Source organism: Rhinolophus ferrumequinum, chromosome 5 (genome assembly GCF_004115265.2).
Source record: "Rhinolophus ferrumequinum isolate MPI-CBG mRhiFer1 chromosome 5, mRhiFer1_v1.p, whole genome shotgun sequence".
Taxonomy (NCBI): Eukaryota; Metazoa; Chordata; class Mammalia; order Chiroptera; family Rhinolophidae; genus Rhinolophus; species Rhinolophus ferrumequinum.
In genome coordinates this window covers 46,759,921-46,783,868 of record NC_046288.1, presented here as the reverse complement: position 1 = coordinate 46,783,868, position 23,948 = coordinate 46,759,921, and the positions used below count along the sequence as shown (strand labels likewise).

Below are 23,948 nucleotides of genomic sequence, written 5' to 3'. Positions count from 1 at the left end.
ACATAATAAGACCAATTAATAATTCACTGATTTTTTATTTAAATTGAGTCTGTTATGGTTATGAATGACACCCATTTTTTGTTTTTTAATTTTCCAAGTCTTTATTTCCTTACTATCTAATCTGTTACTAACATAGCCCTGGCAGCTTCTATACTCTTTTATTGTTTACTGAATAAATAATTGATGGGTGAGCTATAGAACTTTCTTTCCCAGTTTTACTTCCTTTCCACTAGAAATGCCATTTTCAACTTCTTCACTGACTTAACTTTATAGTCCTAGGGATAAAGTACAAATTTGCAGGGGAAAAAATAAATGAATGTAAAAAAAAGTTAATATTTTAGCTGAAGCTTTGATCTTCTTGAAAAAATCCCAAAAGATCAATGTGACTAGTGGAACAATCTTCTTCATGATCAAACAGAAGTTTCCCAACATTCAGGGATGGGTTAGAGGCTTGGGAGGGACTGAAAAACTAGAGAACATGATATGAATAAAGGACTTTCATTATGACAGTCTTTCATTGTATGAGTGCAAGTAGTGGGCATAAAGAGATGAAAATTGGGTATCTGAAGTTTCAAAGTTTTGAGGAGAAGCAGAGCTAACAAAATTCAGGCAATAATACTAGGAATAACTGGAAATTAAGGTCAGTGAAATTGTGGAGATCCAGGCATTATCTGGATGTTTGGTTGAATTATTTACATAGATGTATAAATCTTGATTATCATTTGCTTGAAGTTGCTACGCAGCTAGTAAGTGCTAGAGTTTAGGATTCCAACTCAGGAATCTGTCTCCAGAGCCTTTTACTTTAACCACTATGTATCATAAACTTTCACACAGGATGATGCAGTAATGCTATGATACGGGCAATGGGGAATCAGGAGAAGGAAAAACACTTCCTTGTCCTGTTGCTCATGGGAGATGAGAAAATGAGCTACACCCATTGGAGAAAGAAGTAGTGTAAGAGGTATCCTCAATGCTGAGTTATAATCCAGTCAATTCATTCAGCAAAAATCTTGAGGCAAATAAGGAAATGTATCTCTAATGAAAGAAGGGGTACAAGATGTTTTTAAAAAGACTTGGAAAGAAAGATTTAACAATTATAAGAAAATCAAGGGTAGGCTATGCTATTTTGCTTTCCTATGAAATTGAAAAAGGGGTAACAAGTAAATAGGAATGGAGAGAACAGAAAGGCAGGTGCAAGGAAATAGAGAGAACAAGTCACATAAGCTGTGTGTGTTCACAGGAACACATGTTTTAAATAAACCCAAACCCGAACATATTTTATTTATCTGACTATTATGGACAACTATTTTGCACTTCTGAGCTGCCAAAGCACACCTCAGAATTCTCCCCCCACCCCCATTCTTCCCCCCTCTTCTGATAAGCTGGTACATCACCTGGACAATATTTGTGGTCCAACAGTAATACACAATTCATACTTTTGAGATTTTGCATATCGTACATAATAAGTACTCTACAGTATTTGTTGAATCTGAATCCAAATAGCAACTGATTTAATTCTTTTCTTGTTCTTTTGTTTGGAGAAGGTGGTACTGGAGAAGGGATGGAAAGTTAAAGAAGAGGAGGGAAAATAAAAGGGAAGATTGAAGCTGACTGTGACTGTTTCCCACCTGACTCTAAAGTGCACTCCATTTTCACATAAAGCATGGTCCAATTAGACTGAGAAAAAAAATTGAAAAATAAAGACAGAATTATGCAAAATAATCTCATTCACTACAATATTCCTTAGGTGGAAATGCTGATTTTCCATCTAAAAAAGGATTTAATAAAATATTTATTAAGATTGGAATTTGCTCCCTGTTTGTAGTTGAATGGCCATTTACTTCAGGTGGAAAGGGACAGTGGTGATGCAGTGCTAAGAAACTATGATGTGCTTCCAGAAAGTACATGATGTGGCCTCCCATCCTTCCTGTTCTCTTATAGCACTTCCTCAGCAGCCATTTTCTTCCCACACCTCTCGTAACTCCTCTTTATTATGAGGGAGCTAGCCAAGGAAGTTTAGGCAGAACAGACTTCTTTCTCCAAAGGTGGACACATGACCAATCAGAGCAGTGCATTCCCAAGGCCACAGGATAGGTTCAACAGTCAAGTAACCCAAGCAGAGCCACTCTGAATTTCCCCATGACATTACTGAGAAAATGAGAAAGAAGGATGTTCTTTTTCTCTGGGGTTGCTATTAAAAGCAATATAATCTATCTAGAGCTGCCACTAGTCATTTAGAGAATGGAGAATATTTTAGAATGGTAAAAGAAAAGAATGAAAACATGGAGAGATGGAAAAATGAGGCTGGAAAATAGGTAGGAATCTAATTGATTATAAAGCATTTATGTGACAAATAGACAGATTGGATGTCCTCTTGTAGGTTTGTTGGCAGGGGAGCCTGAAACGGACTTGTCCACCTTTTGTTTTTTCAGAAAATAAGTGTCATTATGTGGGGATAGATAGGAGTACAAAGAGACGAAAGAAACAGGCCAATTCAGTGGCTATAGCAATTTTCTTTGCAATAAATAGTAATGGGATGGACTGTGGTGTTGACAAAGGTACTGGATAAAGTCAAGACTACTTTGGTGACAGAACTGGTAAGGTTTTAGTAATCTAATGATTAAGAATTTGAGAAGAGGAGAAAATCAACCATCGCTCACAATTTTCTGGCTTAGGACATTGCACATCTTAATGATATGGACTATTAACAGAGATTGGGGACAGAAATCAAAGGGCTTTGAAGGGAGCTGAGGACAAACAATGACTTTGGATATTTGGATAGGTTCAGCTAAAGAAGTCTATATCATCCACATGAAGAAGTCCTGAAATCATTGTAAAAGTATTATAAGTCTGAAGCCCAGAAAGTTATGGTGGAATTACAGAAGTGGGAGTCATCAGTACATGGCTAGTAAATAAAGTCACTGATATAAACACGATTTCCCAGGGAGAATGGATTGCATAAAATGAGATTATCAGAGGAATAAAATGTTGCTACAGAGAATGAAAAAATTCAAGGAGAGTATAGGCGACATGGAAATAAGAAAGAGAGTTCCAAAGCTGTCAGGAGATCAAGAAATTTAAGGATTAACAGTATTCATGTCTTTTAGGAGATTACCTTGACCTTTGAGTGAACTTGCTGTGCAGTGATAGGGTGAAAATCAAATTACATTGGTTTGAGAAGTAAAGGTGGACAAAAGTTAGAGAATATAGATATTAAGACAGATCTGGATGAAAACCAGGATAGTATATAGAGGAGAACAAAAATGTGGAAGGGTTTTTCATCTATTTGTTTAGTTCTTTAGATGTGAAATTTGAGGGAAAAGACAATAATGGATGGATCAGGATCTCTGAAAAATTGAGATGAGATCTAGAACACAAGTAGAAAGATTCTTAAGTTATTTTCTTCTCCTGATGGCTCTGTGAATGTGACCAGGCTATCAAATTTTAACTACTGAAAATAGGTAATTTTTAAAAGAATTAGTCTTGAAAATCCAATTTTCTGAGAATAGATTTCTAGCTTTTAGACATTGTAATAGTAAATAGAAAAGAATTATATGCATTCCCAAACACCCTATCTGAGATTCACATACACATAAAATAATTTCAGTTAAAACCTTAAGCAACCACAATCACAGCATATAATTTTAAACACCAAATTGTAGGTTCTTTACAATGCAGGGAACCCTCCATTTATATTTTTATTCATTTGTCACTATTTTACATCTTTTAAAATCAGATCTTCTGCCTAGAAATATTTGTAACCTCCACCTTTGGTCTCAATATTTGAGTTTTAATTTACATTCTTTGCACTCTAGTCATTTTTGTCTTTGTAATTAAACTTAGAAAGAATCAAACTGATTCATTCCTGAAATTTATGGTAGATATGTAGTTCTATGAATAGGTAATATTTTTTATTGGGATTCATTGACCAGCTGAGATCTCAAGTAAATCTGCTTTTGTTACTAATTTTTTGTTTTAAAAGTTTTCTTTTAATTTAATTTTCGTAAATATTTATTGGATTGATACGCATACTTCCTGCTTCGGGTATACTCATATATAAAATATGTATGATGGAATAAATAGTATATGAAGTAATCGTAGTCTATATAATATAAAAATATATTGTTTCTGACATATCCTTTAAAATGAAATGGAATTAATCTTTTTAGCAACTTAAATATTGGGTCACACTATATTGACATATAATGGGAGTCCAGTAAATTATATTGTTTAAAATTAACTTATATAAATTTAAGAATATAGAAATGAATATAAAATTAACATATATCCGTATATGTCTTTAAAGACTATGTGCACACGTCACACGTGTTCAGTTAGGATTTTATGAACTCACCCAAAGAATATTGCTGCACTTAGTTTGTTGATATTCAAAAAGTCAATAGACGCACCTTTAAAGTTCACCTACTGATATAAACACAAATAATGTTTTGCTCCTGGCATAAACCCACAAGGTATAATTCAGATATGGCAAATGTGTGTCAAATGACCGTCACGTAGATCATTGGGCAAAAAGAACATCAGTACAAGAAAGCAAATCCAATACTGAAATTGACGTCTATTGAAATAATCTTATCTAAACTGCAGAAACAAAGATTAGTTTACAGTGTGCACTTTACATAAGAAGTTGAAGTCATCCCTAATCTAACCAACAATGAAAGAGCCCTTGACCGACGATATGCTTTGTTCTTATTCTCCCTTCCTTCTCAGCTCTCTTGGCGCCTGAACACACAAGAATCATTATCAGAAAGAAGGAAAAAACATAGAATATTTAAAGTTGAGGAGATTGAAATGATGGCTAAGCACTGGGGGGCACTCCTTAAAGTTTTCCTGATGCAAGTTGTTGTTTAATCTCAGAATAATTCCTATGGAGACAACATTAAACAGAAACACACATGGTTACAAAATATAAGAAAAAACTAAATGATTTTTATAATTGTGCTCTTTAAAGAACAACAACACCACATAATTACATTTTCTAGGGTTAAAGAAGAAATACAAGGAGATTGAATTTGAAATACACATGAGAATTCTGGAACAACTTGGACTGGTGATCTTAAAATCCAAGAGTTGTCTTTGTTCTTTAATTGACTCCTTCACGGATGAGGGAAAGCTCAGCCTCTCATCCCTGCTGTTTGACACCTCCGTGAGCTTTTGTGCCTTTTAGCGATGTTCTTACAACACTGGCAGAAAAACTGAGCAACACTCAAAGAAGAAACTAAATTCTGCAGTCCCCCCTCCCCCATATACACACAGATCAGCAGTAGATGCATAGACAATGAATGTGGCTTGGGGTCCAAATCAATGATGCTCTTTTCAATTAATATCCCTCACTGTTAATATTGATCTTCGTTGAATAATAGACATTGCTTCCTTTTCTTTATTTCAATCCTTACATTTTAGGATGAGTTCAGGGTAGAGATTTTGAGAAACTGCAAGAAAAAAGACAGTGAGTTGTCAAGGCAATGGTGCAGTTTTGCCTTGCAGTAAGGACAGGGCAGCCCAGAGCTTCAGGTTTGAAAATGATTTGCATATGGCCTCGTTATCCTTTACCGCTCTTAACAATGTGCGTGCCCTTTCCTTGCCATAATTTTCTATTTTTCTCCAGTGTAAAATGGAACTACAAACTCATGGTTCTAATAAAGAAGGAATTAACTTAAACCCTTTAAAATGAGTAGGATTATATTATTTTTAAGCAATATAAAATTCTGGTGAAGAATTAAAAGATTTCTTCTTTAAAGAAATTATCTTTCATGTAAGAGAAAATTCCAGTTTGATTGTAAGTCTTAATATAACTAAAATAGAGTGTTTTACAGTTTAAAAAATACTTTTACATACATTATCCAATTTGATTTGTACAATAGTGTTATAACTTAGTTAAGACTAATATTGTGATCCCTATTTTGTAGAAGAGAAAACCGAAGTCCCCAGAGATTAAGTAATTTGCTAGAGACCATTCATCTGGTAAGTGTGTAACATGAATTTGGGGTCTCAAACCCAGGTCTCTGTCTCCAAATCACTGCTCTTCCACTATATTATGATATCTCTTAAAATGACCTACTTCATCCTATTTTAATTAATATTGTTTCTTTTAAATCAAGTGATACACTTACACACACACACACACACACACACAAATTGGCAGTTTCTTTAAGAGAATCAAACTTCTGGTCTACATTTTAGAAAAAAATTTCTCTGTGGAGCTTTATATTGGGGGATGCTTTACACTGAGGGATGTAATATACAGTGTCCACAACAACTCAATGTTATAAGTGATTTATCAGATTTTGTCAGTTGCTTATTTGTTTACTAATTTCACCCCTTGTATATTGTTCCCCAAATTATCTAGGGTGCACCAAAGACAAGCTACCCTCAGAAAACAATAAATGCTGACCAAAAGTGAATAGAGTCTAAAAGAATAGATTCTAAGTGATATTGTCCACTTGAAATCCTGGCTCCATCACCTGCCTGCTCTGAGATCTCAGACAAGTTATTTCACCTCTCAATGCTTCAATCATCTCCTCTGTGAAATGGAGAAATTTGGTAGAACCTACTTCAGGTGATCATTGTGAGGATTATGTGAGATTATACCATAAAGTTGTTAGAATAGTGACACACAATGAGTGCTCAGTAAATACTCAGTACTATTATATTCTTAGAAGGAAAGGGTTAAACCCCCAGCTTCTTCCTTGGGGCAGAATTTGGCATTGAGATTTTGTTCTTTTTGGCAATGCCAGGCTTTCTGGATCTGATATCTAAGGCCCAATGCCATGTCTAGATGATGTAAACTTGAGGAAAATCAGACTGTGTGCTCAGATCTCCACTCCAACCTCAATACTGTTATAGGGAGTTAAAATTTTATCAAGGGGACACAGGAGGGCTACAATTACAATGTCAGCCCCACTGATAGGAATGAAAGTTGTATATGGATTGATTATATGCACATAAGTCTTTGGTGATTTTTCCATCTTCTGAAAAAACTACTTTTTCCCAACTGGCTGCCTCCCTGAACTGTTGTCCAGATGTGTTCAGTGGGGCTAACAGCCTGTCTGGCCTCCGGCCTCACTTCTTCTCAATAAAATAAATGTAGACTATCGGTAATTAGTTTCAGATATGGTATTGACCCTGTTATTAAACTCAAAATCCAGTAGTTAGTTTTAATTATTCATAACAAAATAAGCTGGTTGCCCATGAACCTTAACATATGTCAAGCAGTAGGCAATACTAGTCAATACCCTCTGCTTTCATTTTCAAGTGTTTCTGAATTCTCCTATTTTGCCAGATAAACACATTTCCTTCTTTTACTATTACTACTACTCTTGCTTCTTCCTCTACCGCACTCCTACAGGAGATAATGATACTTAACATATATAACTATGGACCAAACACAGTTAAGCACTTTACATACAATATTGCATTTCAATCTCACTACAACTCCATGAAGAGCAAGCATCATTTTTCCCATCTGATGGAGGCTCAGAGAGGTTAAGTGACTTTGGAAAAGTCATAGATAGTAATTAGAAAATCCAGACTGCAAAATCATCTGTTTATTTTTAAAGGCCATGCTCCATGTATGTACATATCTGTTTACATGAAAGACAGGTCTATCATGTTTGCAAGTGACATAAATCTAGGTGGTCTGGCTAATCTATTGATGACTAAAAAATATCTGTAGGCTGCAGTGAGAGGCTGAAATAAATGAACGAAATGAAATAGGCCTAAGTGTAAATTACTATGCTGTATTTTCTTTAGTCACTAATACAATAATAAGACATAGAAGACATAATTTAACTGTCCAAAATGGTTCTTTAAAATGCCCTGACCATTTTATCTGATGAAAGGTCAATTTAAGTCACTAATGAACGAAAATCTTAAGAAAGCCAATGTAAATGTTGACTACTTTAATAGCATATTACTTAGGTCAATAAAGTCAACAAAAGTAAAATTCCATTGTGCCATGCCGAGTTATGACTAAGTCTGGGTGCTCCCCGTTAAGGACACTGATAACCTTAAGATGCATGCAAAGGGTACAGTGAGGAGTCTAGATGCATGTCAGAGGAGATATTATTCTGCAAAGAGGGGTTCGTTGGTCTAGGGTACAGAAGATTGGGGAAGGAAGGATGCAGAGATGTTTGACAGGTGTCTGCAAACCGTTGGAAAAGTAGACTTTGTATTATTTTATAGAACAGAAAAAAAAGAGTCTGGTGGGTACAAATTATAGTAATTTTCAGCCCATTAAGAATACCAACTTGTTCAGTTGCTGAACTGGGCAAGGGGAACCACACAAAATAATAAGGTTTGTTTATTTGTTTTCACAATACGTGTCCAAGGGAAGCCTGGATGACTATTTTAAAGGGTTCGCTCAAAAGAGATGATTGAAAACCACCCAGCAGATTGTTTTATACAAGGAAATTGAACCAAAGGATCTCTAAGGAGCCTTCCCCACTTTAAGAGAGCATAAAAATTATTCTTTCTTGCCCATGTATTTTCCCATAATAAATTCTATGCAGGATGTTATACTCATTCCTCATCCTTATATGACCTCCTTTCCCTCCATCACTATTGTATGAAACAGTAGTATTTCTGTAAAATTTCCCTAAACTGTCTCCATCTGAACTCATCCACTCCAATCACTCCCTGATTCCCATCAATATCACCAAGTCTTTCTTTTATCATTTCAACCACAGGGTGTATGTACCTTTCATTGACAATGTAATTTGTTGTGTATGTTTCTATAACTTAGATTGAAAAAGATTTGAGATGAGTGTTAAACTTTAAAGTTCTAGCAAATAACTTATTGCTGGTATTAATGTTGTTTTATTTGTTTTTATTATCCCTCAAGTATTAGATGCTAAGTTTGTAGGAAATAATGCGTTCATTCTAAAATGAGTCCAACAATTAGGAAACATTTTATTCGTCTTTAATTTTTTTATAAATAAAACCCATTAATGTACAAGTCATGGAAAGACCCCAAAATAATTCCAAGGTTTTGGAAAATATTTAGTCTTGCAAATATTCCTGTCAGATTTGTTTTGCAGAAGATACATACTCTTGAAAAATTCTGCCACATTTTTTTCTGACAAATTCTTGCATTTTTTCGAAGTTAGGATTTCTAATGAATAAAAATGTTTGCATGGTGAGGAGGAGTTAGTTTCTAATGAACCACACTGTGTTCATGGAAAACACAGAGTTGAACCATTTTGAGTACTTCTGAAAGCTGGAAGTTAATCTTTAAAATTACTGAAGGGAAGGTGGAGCCTTTTATCCAAAGCCATAAAAAGGAATAATTGTGATGACACACCACAGTATGCATTTTATGCTGTTGAATGATGGCAGCTTCACTTTTGGCTCCATGCCCCAGAGGCCTAGCACACCCAGGGAGCATTGTAAAAGCTGCCTAACACACACCTTGGCGTGCGTGTGCCCACTTTTACAGCCAGCAATAATTTTAAAGGAACATACAGTACCTACTAGGAAGCTTTTTTAGAAGACAAGATGTAATCAATAAGAATACAGACCCTTTGTATAATAGTACTACTAGTAAGTGAATAAATAACAATCTTATTTTGAAATGCTTAACCAAAGAGTGATTATAAGCCATATTAGATCATTTATTGAAATATTTAGACTCTAAGTACTTTCTGATGATGGTAAGGTCATAAAGATTTGAGTATCTGGATGAATAATCATATAATCTTGAAAATGGTTTTCTACTTCTTTTCAGTCTAGAGTCAGTCATTCAATTGCAATATGTGGTACCACATTTTTCAAATGAGAATGAATAAGTTGCTCTCTTTGGGAGGTATAATGTGGTACCAACTGAAGTAGAATTGCTAATACTTCTTACAGTTAATATTTTTCTCAATCAGAGTGCTAAAAAATGTCAAAATCCTCAAAAATTATACCAAAAATAATCCTTTATAAATAAAAGACAAGAAATCTGATTATCTTGGAAAATTTTTTATTCTCTAGGAACTGGGTGAACCATCTACATCATTCATAAGAATTTACCATCCAATGGGGTAGATCCAGGCTTGGTGTAGACTTGAGTTTATACAATCTGGTAGGGTTGGGAGTTGCCTCTTTGAAAATATAAATACAAAATTAGATAAGAAGGTAAATAATTAGAATTTTTAAAAACATAATAAATTACTGGAGACTTGGAGATTCAGCCTGCTATCTTCTAAGATGCCGTTAGGCAATTTTCCAGAAAAGTTTACATAGAAATGCTTCCTGATTGCAGCCTGTCTTTCCTACCCCACCTGGAACTCTCCATAACTCCCAGCAACAAGTGCTCAAGGCACTCATACAATACAGGGGCCTTGAAGTTTAAGCTCTATTAGTTTCACGGTAATCCTGCCTCTGCTATCCATAGAGAATATTGTTGGAAACAAGTGGTAACTATTGTTTCTGACCCTACCCCTTCAGAGTTAACATTTCTAAGTTCAATTTAACATTGTAGGCAAGAGTTGGACCAAGGTGAAGAGCCTACTCTTAGAGGGAGATTATTAAAATGTTTTTATTTTACAATTTTGATTCTATTTTACTCCCTTGCATGCTATCAGCTGGGAGAGATTAATGTACAGAAATGAGAGCAATCCAACTTTTCAAGGACTCTGATTCTGAAGCACAATATATGAACTAGGAATCTTGGAAGCATTTTTATTCTCAGCCATCCACAGTAAACATATTCATGTGTAAGTTCATAATTATAATAACAACATAATAATAAGTGGTTTGTAATTCTTGTCAATGAATCCTCTAAGAACACAAATGCCATTTTGATGTTATGGACACATTAAGAAGGGATTAAACTTCTGAGAGGATTTTAATAAGATAGACTCACAGGACTGGAGCCCACCTTAAAGAGTCACATGATTTAGCTCTTTACCACTGGGCAGATTTGGAGGGGTCCAAGATTGGAGCAGCAGGAAGTTAGAGTGTGTAGGCCCTGTTTCCACTGTAGTAACTTTAGGTTTACTCAGCAAAACAAACAAACAAGCATTAGAGGGTTTTGAGCACAAGGGTGGGATGATACAACTTTATGTTTCAAAAAGGATCACTGTTACTATATTGATAATTGACTGTAGGAGGCAAGGGCAAAGCCAAGGAGAGGTTATTACTAATTCAGAAAAGAGGTGATGGCAGTGGTTATAGTCCAGATATATTTTGAAAATAGAGTAAAGAGGATTTGTTTGATGGATTGTGTGTGTGAAGTGTGAAGAAAGAGGAGTCACAGATGACTGTAAGATTTTTAATCTGAACAATTAGACAGGTATCCTAAAAGAGGGAAGACTGCGTGTGCAGCATGTTTAAGCAGGCACAGTCAGGAAGCCTGTTTTTGACATGTTAACTTTGAGATGCCTACTGGTCACCAAATGGAGATGTCAAGTAGAATGTTCTATGATGAAGCTGGTAATGTTCTATGAGTTTAGGAAGGAAGTCCAGACTGGAGGTATCAGATTATGAATAATATTTAAAGTCATGTGATTGGAGGAGCTTATCAAGTAAGCAAACGTAGATAGAGATGTTCAAAGATTGAGCCTTAGGACACTCTGGTGTTAGAAATCAAGTGGATAATTAGGAACTAGCAAAGAAGATGAAAATAGTGTTGGCAGTAAGGTAGGTGGAAAAGCAAGAGAATGGATACTGAGTAAGTAAGAGTGGAATGATTTGAACCTACAGACATATTAACTTGGGTAAACATTTATTGGGGGAATTCTAGAGGAAGATGCAGTAGCAGGTTCTCATCACACTCTGGACAGGGCACAGGGACCTAGGCAAGCCGAGTGTTGTATTCCAGGTAGAAAATCCCAGCCCTTAGGCCATAGGCATAACAAGTTGCATGACTGGAGAAGACGCAGGGACTCTCCTTGATGTATGAGGTTGGACAATTAAGTTTGTGAACTCATCCTAGAAAAGGTGCTACATAACTCACTGCTGAATGGTCACCTTCTCAGTACTCCCTTGGGAAGCTATGCACTGATGCCAGTACCTGGTCCACACTTCAAAGTGATTTTGGAACTCTTTTTCTGGAATGGCCATCAGAGCTGTTGTCATATTACCCTTGATATCCTGAATGTCATCAAAATGTCTTCCTTTCAATATTCCCTTTATCTTTGGGTAAAGAAAGAAGTCACTGGGGGCCAGATCAGGTGGGTATGGAGGGTGTTCCAATACAGTTATTTGTTTATTGGCTAAAAAATCCCTCACAGACAGTGTCATGTGAGCTGGTGCATTGTCATGATGCAAGAGCCGTGAATTGTTGGCGAAAAATTCAGGTCGTCTAACTTTTTCACGCAGCCTTTTCAGCACTTCCAAAGAGTAAACTTGTTTAACTGTCTGTCAAGTTGGTACAAATTCATAATGAATAATCCCTCTGATATCAAAAAAGGTTAGCAATTGAGTTGTTAGACCTCGTAATCATGGGCTATACCCCAAGAAGCCTGTGGTTCTATCTGTAAAATGTGCCTAGGGCCCCCAGGTCTTTTCTGTGTGTGACTAACTGGGAGCATTCTCAGGGAGGAAGTAGTATAACGTCAAATGCAAATGGAGGGAAAGCAGCATATAGGTTCTCTTTCCTCTAAATATTCCATTACCTTTTATGGTTTTAAATTGCCTAATATGTTCACACTTCACTATTTGAGGTCCCATAGGCACCTCATATTCAGTATGCTTAATTTTGAGCCACTTCCATTCTATTCCATCATACTCTACTCCTCCCCCACACCCACCCCCTGCAAACCACCAAATATATATTTCTCCTGCTGTTATTTTCCACCTTAGTGTATGGTCCTGTTTTAGCTTTTTATATGGAAAAAATAACCACAGATTCTCAGTTTCATACAACAATACACATTTATTTCTCACTTGTTGGTCTCTGGTTCAATAGACAGTTTGTGCTTCAGGCTGTGAGTCCAGTTCGGGTCTGTTCCATGGGTTTCATTCTGAGGCCCAAACGGAAGGGGCAATGGCTACTTGGAGCATGTTTTTCTCTTGATGGAGGGAAGAAGCTTCCAGAGAGGTAAGTGATACCTCTTAAGTCCTAAACTCTAACAAACACACTTTCATTTGCCTACATTCCATGGGTCAAGGCAAGTTACAGAATCAAGGCTAACACCAGTCAGGGTGGAGGGCTATTCCTTCTATGGAGAAGGGACGTGGGGAGGGAGTGATTATTTCCTTAATGTAATCTTGTCTCTCACAGCGCCCTATCCACCCCATTTTCCTCAACTCCTTTTTCCTCCTCATGGCCATCATCTAATTTGAAATGCACTCTTAGCCCTATTGCTTGTCTCTCCAGGCTCATCTACCATCTTTATCCTCAAAGTCAAACTGAATTGCTTCTTGTTCCCTTTGCTAGCTCATGCTCAATTTCAGAAGCAAGAATAGAGCCTCTCCCTTCCCAGATCCCAAACATATATTTGGAGAGTCTATTTTCCATCCTTCACTCCAGCACCTCTAGGGAGCAGTCACAATGATGTACTATTCCATCATGTCGTTACCATCATGTTAGTTCATTTTAGTTGAATATTTATTATACACCAGGCCATGAGCTAAGTGCTTTACATATATTGCCCCAATTAATCCTTAGGAAGTAGGTACCATTAATTCTCCCCAATTTTTGTGATGGGAAAATTAATATTAGAGAGAATATCGTCCCTAAAATTCACAGTGATAATTCATGGAGGAAACTCAACCAGGTTTTTCTGACTCTACAATTCTCTTTCCTAACCACTATGTTCTATGTTGCTTTTTCTATTGTCATTTTTACATTCCCAGCACTAAGGATAGTATTTGGTTGTGAAGTGGATCTGATTAGTTCACTACACAGTCTAAATTCACCAGATGGCTACACAAACTTTTATTTGCTTTAATATGGTTCAGAAACTACTAATGTGACCTCCCTTTATAATAGGTTAGGTAAATCTTCATACTAAATATTCTATATCAAAACTTTTCTCCTTATAGATGTTTTCTGTAAACCAAATTTAGCTGAGATGATCAATATTTCTTTCAAAGCAAATAGCAACACTGTTGTGAGATAAATATATAGAGAAATACAAATCTGCAATACTTTTCAATCTTTTATATCAAAGGAAGAAAAGTATGCATAGGGATTAGATTAATATTGGATATTTTCAGTTATTTATCACTGAAATTTTGTTTGAGTGTGTTACTTCTCCCATAAAAGAGAGCCAGGAAAGTGTTGATCAATAAGTTGTAGAATAGATTCTTAAAAAAGACAGAAAACCTTATTTTGATTTTGTCTTACATTTTACATGAATACAAAGCAACTCTTGACAAGGAGAGTAACCATTCTGTGAATTTTTTTCCTAAGAAAACATGGAACATTATTAGAGACTTTTCTGTTTTTTTCTCAGACTTAGAATACCAATGAAATTAAATTAGAGAATTTAATTAATAAACATAATTGTAGCTCTATAATCTCCACTAAATTTTGCAGCGAACTTAAAGCTGCTCTAAAAAATCATCTATTACTTTTTTAAGAACCACAAACTTTAGAATTTTTTTTTAACTTAGAGGTGCATTGATTATTAGTTTGTTTCAAAGTCTACCAATTTGCTTTAGCTCAGTGATTCTCAACCCTATCTATCTGAATATTAGAACTCTTGGGGAACATTAAAAATGTGGATACCCCAACTCTGTGAATATACTCAATATCACTTTAAGTAGTTGAATTTCCAAATATGTGAATCGTACTTCAATAAATTCTTTTTTTTTTTAAATGTTCGTGCCAAGGTCTCATTCCAGGCTGATTGAATGGGAATCATTCCAGGAAAGGTCAAGGCACCCCGTTGATTCTAATGTGCTGCCAGGGGCTAAAACCACTGTCTTAGCTTGTCATATTTGGTTAAAAAATAGTAGTTAATAGTAATCATTTTTAGCATTCATTCTGGCAAATGAAGTGTTTAAAAGCAAAAGGGTTCCAGTCTCTAACTTTGTTTAGGTCAGTTACAAGCCTTCAAAATTGAAGATATAAGGGAAAAATTCTTTGGAAATAACAGAAAGAAACCCAGTTGCTTTCAAGTAACTTCAACGTGATATAGGAATATGCTCATTTCAGACTAGAAGGAAAGGCAGAATTCGTGCAGAACTGTATTGAGAAGCAAAAAGACCTCTTCTGGAGAGAAGTTGGGGAGGGGTGGGTGGTGGTTATTTCCACAGCAGTGCAGAGGATCAGCAAAACCTACCAGAAGCGTCTGGACTGGATTGGACTGGCAAGGGAAGCTTATCTGTAGATGTAGGTGACACAGATTTTCAATGAGCCAGCACAGTCACCCTGGTCGTTGTGCTGAGAATGTGACAGGTTGTATCCATGACATGAGTTTACTGCTGAAAAGGGAAGAGTCTTATAGTGGAATATGTTGTTGGCAGACCTCTTCTCCTCTTCTTTCCTAACATAACCTACCCAGCAGATGCCTACTGTCTTCAGTAAAACAGGACTTACCTCTGAAATAACTTGCTCAGGCCTATCCTTAGGTAGTATCCCAGCTCCGAACTTCTATCTTCACCCATTAACATTCATCATGTGGTCTACATACTGAACACTGTGTTTCTCTCCTCTGTGGTCAACCTCTTCTCATGGTAACATAAATGGGCGCTAAGATTTATGTTATTCACGGTAACACCATTTCTTGATACAATGTTTGGTTCAAGGATTGGATCCTAATTTAGTCCAATCAGAGTGGAGCTCAAGACTTCTTTTTTATTATTAGGGAAAAACACACTTTCTCCCTCTGGATGTGAATGAGGAAGCATGTAGCACGGAACAACTGACAGCTATATTGTTTGCATTAGGGAAGAATAGCTGAGAATAAAGTCAACCCATGTTGGTGGACAGAGCTGGGAAAATTACAGAGGAGGAGATGAAGAGTCCTGATGATACCATGAAAATTTAGATCAAACCATACTCAAACCCCCACTGATCCCACATCTTCTCCATTAGGTGAGCTGATAACTTTCCTTTAGTGTATTATTAATTTTAATGGGGATTTTCTGTTCCTTGCATATAAAAACATCTTAACCAATTTGGCTATGACGTGTGAAACTTAATTTGTTAATTTAAAAAGTGGAATGAAAGATCATTATAGTATTTTGGCATAATAACAACCTTCTCAGGGTATGTGAATTTAATTAGGTAAATGCCTAAAACCAAACCAAACAAGATATTAAAAAATAATAATAATAATAACAAAATGAATGGCTCTGAGACTACTAGGGTTGGGATTTTAGATTGAGAGGCTCTTTCAAATCAAAACATTCCTAAGGAAGACCACCTGGCTTCTATTTTGTGTCCAGCAGAATCTGCCTGTTTTTTGATAACTGTTTCAGTTACTTCTATAATTATGCCTACTTGTCCAACAACCACCAGTACCCTGATCATCACCAAATACATCTCTCTCTCTCAGTCTATCTCTACTTCTCTCTCTCCCTTATTATATTTATTTCTTTTTATCCTGACCCTCACTGTTGCTCCAAGACCAGATTAATTTAAGCCTTTCATTTTAGTTCCTGAATGTCATCCCTTCATGACACTAAATAAAATTAATTCATGTCAATATACTAATGGCTAGATAGGCTTTCTCAAATGACATATTTTTTTCTCTGAATTTCACTAGTAGATTGTAGTTAGCTGCTTTATTTTATTTTTTTAAAAGTTTTTTTATTAAAATATAACTAACATACAATGTTATATTAGTTTCAGGTGTACGCCATAGTTATTTAACATTTATATACCAAAGAAGTGATCACCATAAGTCCAACAACCATCTGACACTATACCACACTATCACAATATTATTGACTATATTTCCTATGTTGTACATTACATCCCCAAGACTTATTTGTTTTATGCCTGGAAATTTGAATCTCTTATTCCCCTTAAACTTTCCCTCCTCTTTTTTAATTTTTCAATTACACTTGACGTTCAATATTATTTTATATTAATTTCAAGTGTGTAGCACAGTGGTTAGATATTTATATAATTTAAGAAGTGATCCCCCTGACTAGTCTACTACCCATCTGGCTCTATACATAGTTATTGCCATATCATTGACTATATTCCCTATGCTTTACTTTACCTCTCCATGATTATTTTGTAACTACCAATCTGTATTTCTTAATCTCTTTAGTTTTTTCACCCTTCCCCTCAACCTCCTTCCCATCTATCACTCTGATAAATCTAGTACCCGTCTGACACCATACATAGTTATTACAATATTATTGACTATATTCCTTGTGCTATACCCTACATCCCCATGTCTACTCTGTAACAACCAATTTGTATTTCTTACTCCCTTTTTCACTCACCCCCGGTTCCCCTCTCATCTGACAACCATCAAAATGTTGTCTGTATTTATGAGTTTGTTTCTGTTTTATTTGGTTATTGTGTTCTTTAGATTCCACTTATAAGTGAACTCATATGACGTCTCTCTTTCTCTGTCTGACTTACTACACTCAACGCAATACTCTCTAGGTCCATCCATGTTGTTGCAGATGGCAAGATTTTGTTCTTTTTTATGGCTGGGTAATATTCCATTGTATATATGTAAGATTCATCCATTTAGGGACACCCAGGTTGCCTTCAGATCTTGGCTATTGTAAATAATGCTGCAATGAGCCCATACCGTAGATGCACACATGACCTCGAAGTAGCATTTCGCATTTCTTCAGATAAATACCTAGAAGTGAAAACACAAGGTCCTTCTTTGTCTCTAGTTACAGCCTTTGTTTTAAAGTCTATTTTGTCTAAAATAAGTGTTGCTGCCCAGAGTTTTTCCTTTCCATTTTTATGAAATATCTTTTTCCATCCCTGTGCATTTAGTCTGTGTGAATCCTTTGATCTGAAGTGAGTCTCTTGTATGCAGCGTATGTAAGGGTCTTGTTTTCTTATCCATTCAGCCACCCTCTGTCTTTTGATTAGCACATTCAATCCATTTACATTTAAATTAATTGTTGATAAGTATGTAGTTATATCCATTTTATTATTCATATATATATTTTTTCACCTTAAAGCTGTATCTCTAAGATTCCTTGACTACTGGTTTGGTGGTGCTGAACTCTTTTAGCTCTTTCTTGTTTGGGAAGCTCATTATCTGTCCTGCGATTCTAAATGATGGTGTTGCTGGGTAGAATAATCTTGGTTGTAAGTCCTTGCTTTTGATCACTTTGAATATTTCATGCCAATCCCTTCTGGCCAGTAAAGTTTCCGTTGAGAAATCAGCTGACACTCTTATAGGCGCTTCCTTGTAGGTAACTAAGTGCTTTTCTCTTGCTGCTTTTAAGATTCTCTCTTTGTCTTTAATCTTTGGCATTTTAACTATGATATGTCTTGGTGTGAGCCTCTTTGGGTTCATCTTGTTTGGGACTCTGCACTTCCTGGGCTTGAATATCTATTTCCTTTGCCAGGGTAGGGGAATTTTCCATCATTATGTCTTCAAATAGCTTTTAAATTTCTTGCTCTCTCTCTTCTCCTTCTGGTATGCCTATGACACAAATGTTGGTATATTGGAAGTTGTCCCAGAGGTCTCTTAAACTGTCCTCATTTTTTTTTACCCACTGCAGGCCAAATTCAGCTGAAACCTATGCCCTGCCCAGGGCCACATGGCATATGCCACAATGCAATCTGAAGATGGCTGCCACCCGTGCTAGTCTCAAGAGGCCAACCTGTGAACCGAGGCTGCCTGTCACTAGTGCCAGGTATAGGGCTGCTCAGTTAGACGTACAGGTGATGCCAAAGCCAGATGCTGCTTGTTTGGGGTGTTTAAACCTTTGAGAGATTTTAGGAAAGTCTGCTTTATGAGCCAAGACAGGCCATTTATATGGGAAAACCACTAAAAGTGGTTTAGATGTGCCTGAATGTTGGGTGGGGTGGCATTTAAGAATCCCTGGGGTGGGGTGAATGAATGGAGTTAGCCAGATTGATGGAGATTCAGTTAAATTGGCAATCTGTGTCTGAATACTGTGAGAAAGAAGGACTCAAGAAAGAAACAATGGCTTCCACTAGCTCCTTCATCCAGGAGGAAGCTTCCCCTCCAGCCCTTGCTCTGAAGCCAGACAACTCAGTTCCTCCCCATATGTCCCTGGCACCTTTCAAGCTGCTGCCCCATTTCTGGCGCTCAGAGTGAATGGATCCATCAGTAAGCAAGTCCGTGCATGGGCCCTTTAAGAGGAGCTCCTGTGACTTTAGCCAACCTCATCTCACTCAGCCACAATCCTCACTGATTTTTACAACCAGAAGCTATCGTGACTTCTCTTCCTGGAATTGAAATCCTGGGCTGGGGAGCCTGATGTGGCACTGTGACCCTTTGCTCCTTGAAGGGGGACCTCCACAGCTGAGATATCCCTCCTGATTTTTAATGGTCACATGTGGGACCAGCCTGTTCTGCATCTCTGCCCCTCCTTCCAGTCTCAAGGTGGCTTCTTTTGTAGTACTTAGTTGTAGGGCTTTGGTTCTGCTAGACTTCAGATGATTCTCAATAATGGTTGTTCTGTAGTTCGTTTGTAATTTTGATATGGTTATAAGAGGAAACAAGCACAGCATTTATGTATGCTGTCATCTTGACTGGAAAAACCTCTACATATTAATTTTTAACCACGTCCTTGTTTAATCTAAAGATTATTTTTTTTTAATGGACACAATTTTTAGTGACTTTATTTTCCATCAGCTTTGTTTTCGTTTTGTTTAAGAGTTTGTGGAAGAACAACTGAAAATCACTCTGTCGTTTTTCCTACTCATTTAATGGCCTGAGCAGTGGGGGCTGCAGGCCAGTCTTCAGTGGCAGCCTGAGCACTCCAGTCTTTGCTAAATAAGCACAGAGGGCATCTGTATACCTTAAGACCAGTCTGTGACCTCAGGTTGAGAGGCAGTGAACTGGAGCAGTTGATTCACCTTGAAATCTCTTCTTGGTCACAGCCTTTTTTGCAGTGACCTCTGTTCCTTTTCAATCTGTTCAGGGCCTTTGTAGAAGAAGAGATCAGGCATGATCTCCCATGCATGCCATGCGTGTGAAGAACTTTCCAGGTCAATATCCACCACATTAGACCCACTGAGTTAGCTCCCTTTTTAGGATCTTATATCAGGATTCATCAAATTGGTCTGAAAACAGAAAAACCAACTGATGCCTGAGAGGGCCAAGCAGAGCATGAAATGCAGAGAAAAGCGGAAGAAAACAGACCATTTTTCAAATGTTTTCATCTCTCCTTAAAGCTCTCATGTATTCAAATAACACTTGTAGCAAGGATTACTATCAAACTCCACTCATTGGGCCAGAGACCGTGGTGGTGTTAGTGAAAGACTTGCCCCCCATGGAGCACACTACCTACACTTGTGAGTTCATTGGGCAGTCAGCAGTCTCAACTTCAAGCTCTAACAATGTGCAGATAAAGATTATTCTTAAAATGGTGGTACTTTAGTGGGAGAAAGGACCAAGAGAAGAATGGGGGCAAGTTTGAGGACATCCTCAGAGCACCTTGAAGAAATGGATTTGACCAGAAGATTGGACTAGGAAATTTTGGAAGAATGGATATGGAATACAGTTTGGAGAAAACTCGGTACTCAAGTGTGTAAAGGTGAGACAATGAAAGAAAAGAGAATGCATTTCTAAATTGAGTAGGATAGCAGGAAAAGAATTGCTCGTTGGTGAAGGGGTAGGAAAGTGAATTATTGTCATGACCTCAGAAAATCATTAATCAAACTCAAACTCTACAGTAATTCAACCAAAAGTTTAATTATAATTTTTATAGCTAAACATAAAAAAGGTACAACAAAAGCCATGCAAAAATTAAGAGGCTAGCAGAGATCAGCACTAGTTGTGATTGATCAAATGCAATTATTAAAAAGAAGGGCAACAACAACAACAAAAAAGAAGGTCAACAAATAAATTTAGAATGGATAAGTTACTACTAATTTTTACAATTCTAGATCCCCATCCTTGACTTTTTATTTATTTATTTATTTTGCATATACATGTTATTTTCCCTGCCAGACACCAGAATGAGTTTTCTTTTTGCTTTTCATGATGATTAAAAAAAAAAAAAAACTGTTTGGATTCACTCTATGAAAGGGCCACATCCTTGAGAACACCTGCCCTTGCTGTTAACTGATTATTATTAAGCAAGAGCAAATGACATGAAGTCAGTTACAATAAAGTGTAAATAAAAAGGTTTATGGCAGGGTGTGTAAAGCAAAAAAAAAAAAAAAAAAAAAGAAAGAAAAGAAAAGAAATGAAATTAATCACCCAGGCAAAGTAAAAATAGAACCAAAGGTCATTTTTTCTTCACTTAAATACCTCATTAGATACCTTGAATTGATTAAAAATTGTGTTCATGTTTCAAAACTTTGAACTTGTTGGGATCATAAGTGATTAACTTTTGTGTGACTTCTAGTGGGACAATTATACTTATTCTCAAAATACAATGTGTTTACCAATATAATGAGCTTTTCTCTATAAAGAGTCTGAGCAGTAAATATCAGCTGAGAACATTTTACATTCTTAAGATTTTGTGCTTCTTTGCAGTTGTAACTTCTTCCAAGGACATAAAAAATTCAGTTTTCTGCACTCACCCTAAATAATACCTATGTTTAATTGAGAACCAGAGTTATTCAAAGAAATTAGCACGAGGGATAAAATTATTCTTTGATTGGTCCCTATTCTCACCATGTTTTACACTTTATCTAATATGATCTTATTTTCTCTGAGAATTTAAGAAACAACTTAGAATTCCAGGAAGCATTGCGCTCAATTTCAATTGAACAATGTTGATTAAGGACTTATTATGTGCCAATCAATATGCTCAGTGTTGCAGGGGGTATAAACATGAACAACATATTGTGTATCATTGACAGTGTCAGTGGGTGGTTAGGGTGTGGTTAGATCCACCATAATCTCTGTTATTCACCATCATCTGTCCCAAATAAGCACACAATCTAAGGAAAAGCACTACGTCTAATATTTTAATGTACCTTCTACACACACATCCTGTTAAGATAATTCCACTTCTGCCGCATACTCCAACAAGATTGCCACCTCTAAGGCTCTTCCTTGGTTCTTGTACTCAAGACACTTAGAGTCTGGTATGGGAGAAAAAGCGTTCAGAAAACCAGGAAATTCAGAAAAAGCATATTCCTTTCATATAAAGGAATTATAATACAGAAAGTGCCTGTGTACCTTTCTTGTTTTCTAACTACCATCTGGATGTCTTGCTTCTGAACCTCTGTTTCGTACTGTACATCCTTTTGGCAAAATCTATTTTCTTACAGCCTGTGTATTAAATCACTATGGTTTATGTTTTGGGCAATTTATTATTGAAAATTAGAATCTTCCAACCAAAGTTTACCACAGGATTAATAAGCATAATATTCTAGACTTTGACTCCAATCTTTGTCCTCTTTCATTGGGTTTTGGGTATGATAATTAAGTCATGTGTGACTTATAATTTCTCTTTAGTATCCATAGTATATACATTTTGAACCACCAAAATGAGTTGACCTCTATCTCTCTTCATTAACTTTCTTGGGTAGCAATTTTAATTTTTTAGAATCCTAATTATTATTTTTTTAAGTACTCCTTTTTTTATTTTACTTTTTAAATGAACAAACAATAAGATTGACTTTTGGGGTATGCATGCATTTCCTTGAGTTTTAACACTGTATGAATTCATATAACCGTCCCCACAATCAGGATATGAAATATCCCATTTTTTCATTTTTTTTATTTTTTTATTTTCTTATTATTGGCTTTTAAGAGTTCCTATGTATTCTGTACAAATATACATTGTTATATAATTTGTAAGTATTTTCTTCAAGATTTTATGTTGTCTTTTTAATTTCTTAATGGTGTCTTTTTCTGGGCAAAACTTAATTTTGATGAATTTTAATTTATCAATGTTTTTCTTTTATGGATCATGATTTTGGTGTTGAGTCTAAGAATTTTTTGCCTAACCCCAGGTCACAATGACATTTCTCCTATGTTTACTTCTAAAATTTTTAGTTTTATGTGTTATATTTATGTCTCCAATCCACTTTGAGTTAATTTTGACATAAAATGTAAAGTTTAGGTTGAGATGTTTTTTTTTTAAACATATGAATGTCCAATTGTTCTGACATGATTTGCTGAAAAGATAATCTTTCTCAAATGAATTAACTTTGCAACTTTGTCAAGCTCAATTACACTTAACTGTGTGGGCCTAATTCTGGATGCTCTGTTTCATGGCTCTACGGGGCTCTCCTTTTGCCAAAACCACAATTTACTGATTAATGTATTGTTACAGAAATTCTTAGAATCAGGTAGTATAAATCACACAATTTTGTTCCTTTTTTAAATAGTTGTTTTGGCTATCAAATTCCTTTGCCTTTCCATCTAAATTTAGAATCAGTTTGCCTGTATCTACAAAAATTCCTGCTTAGATTTTGATTTAATCTGTACATTAATTGAGGAAGAATGACGCACTAACTATATTTAATCATCCAGTCTATGAACAGGGTATGCTTCTCAGTATGTTTAGGATTTCTTTGATTTCTTTAATCAGTATTTGGAAGTTGTTAGATCTATTCCTAAATATTTCATTTTTTGGAATTATTATAAATGCTATTTTTAAAAAATTTGAGCTTTCAATTGTTCATTGCTAGTATATACAAATATGACTAATTTTTTAGTGTTGAATTTGTAACCTGCAATCTTGCTAAACTCACATAGTATTTCTAAGTACTTTTTTGTTGATTCCATGAGATTTTTTTACATATTCAAGCATGTCATCTGTAAATAGGAACAGATTAATTCTTACTTTCCAATCTGCTGCCTGGCTTTATTGTACTGGCTAGGACTTCCAGTACAATGTTGAATGAAATTGGAGAGAATGGACAGTCCTGCCTTATTCTCTACCTCACGGGGAAAGCATTCATTGTT

The 23,948-nt window shown here is 36.0% G+C and overlaps 1 non-coding gene across 1 annotated transcript; it reads right to left on the bottom strand.

The window, feature by feature from the left end:
- Positions 1-20,271: 20,271 nt before the first annotated feature.
- LOC117022711 (small nucleolar RNA SNORA62/SNORA6 family) lies at positions 20,272-20,425 on the bottom strand. The gene has a single exon (XR_004423111.1). It is a non-coding gene; the product is annotated as a small nucleolar RNA SNORA62/SNORA6 family (small nucleolar RNA).
- Between the last annotated feature and the right edge of the window lie 3,523 nt (positions 20,426-23,948).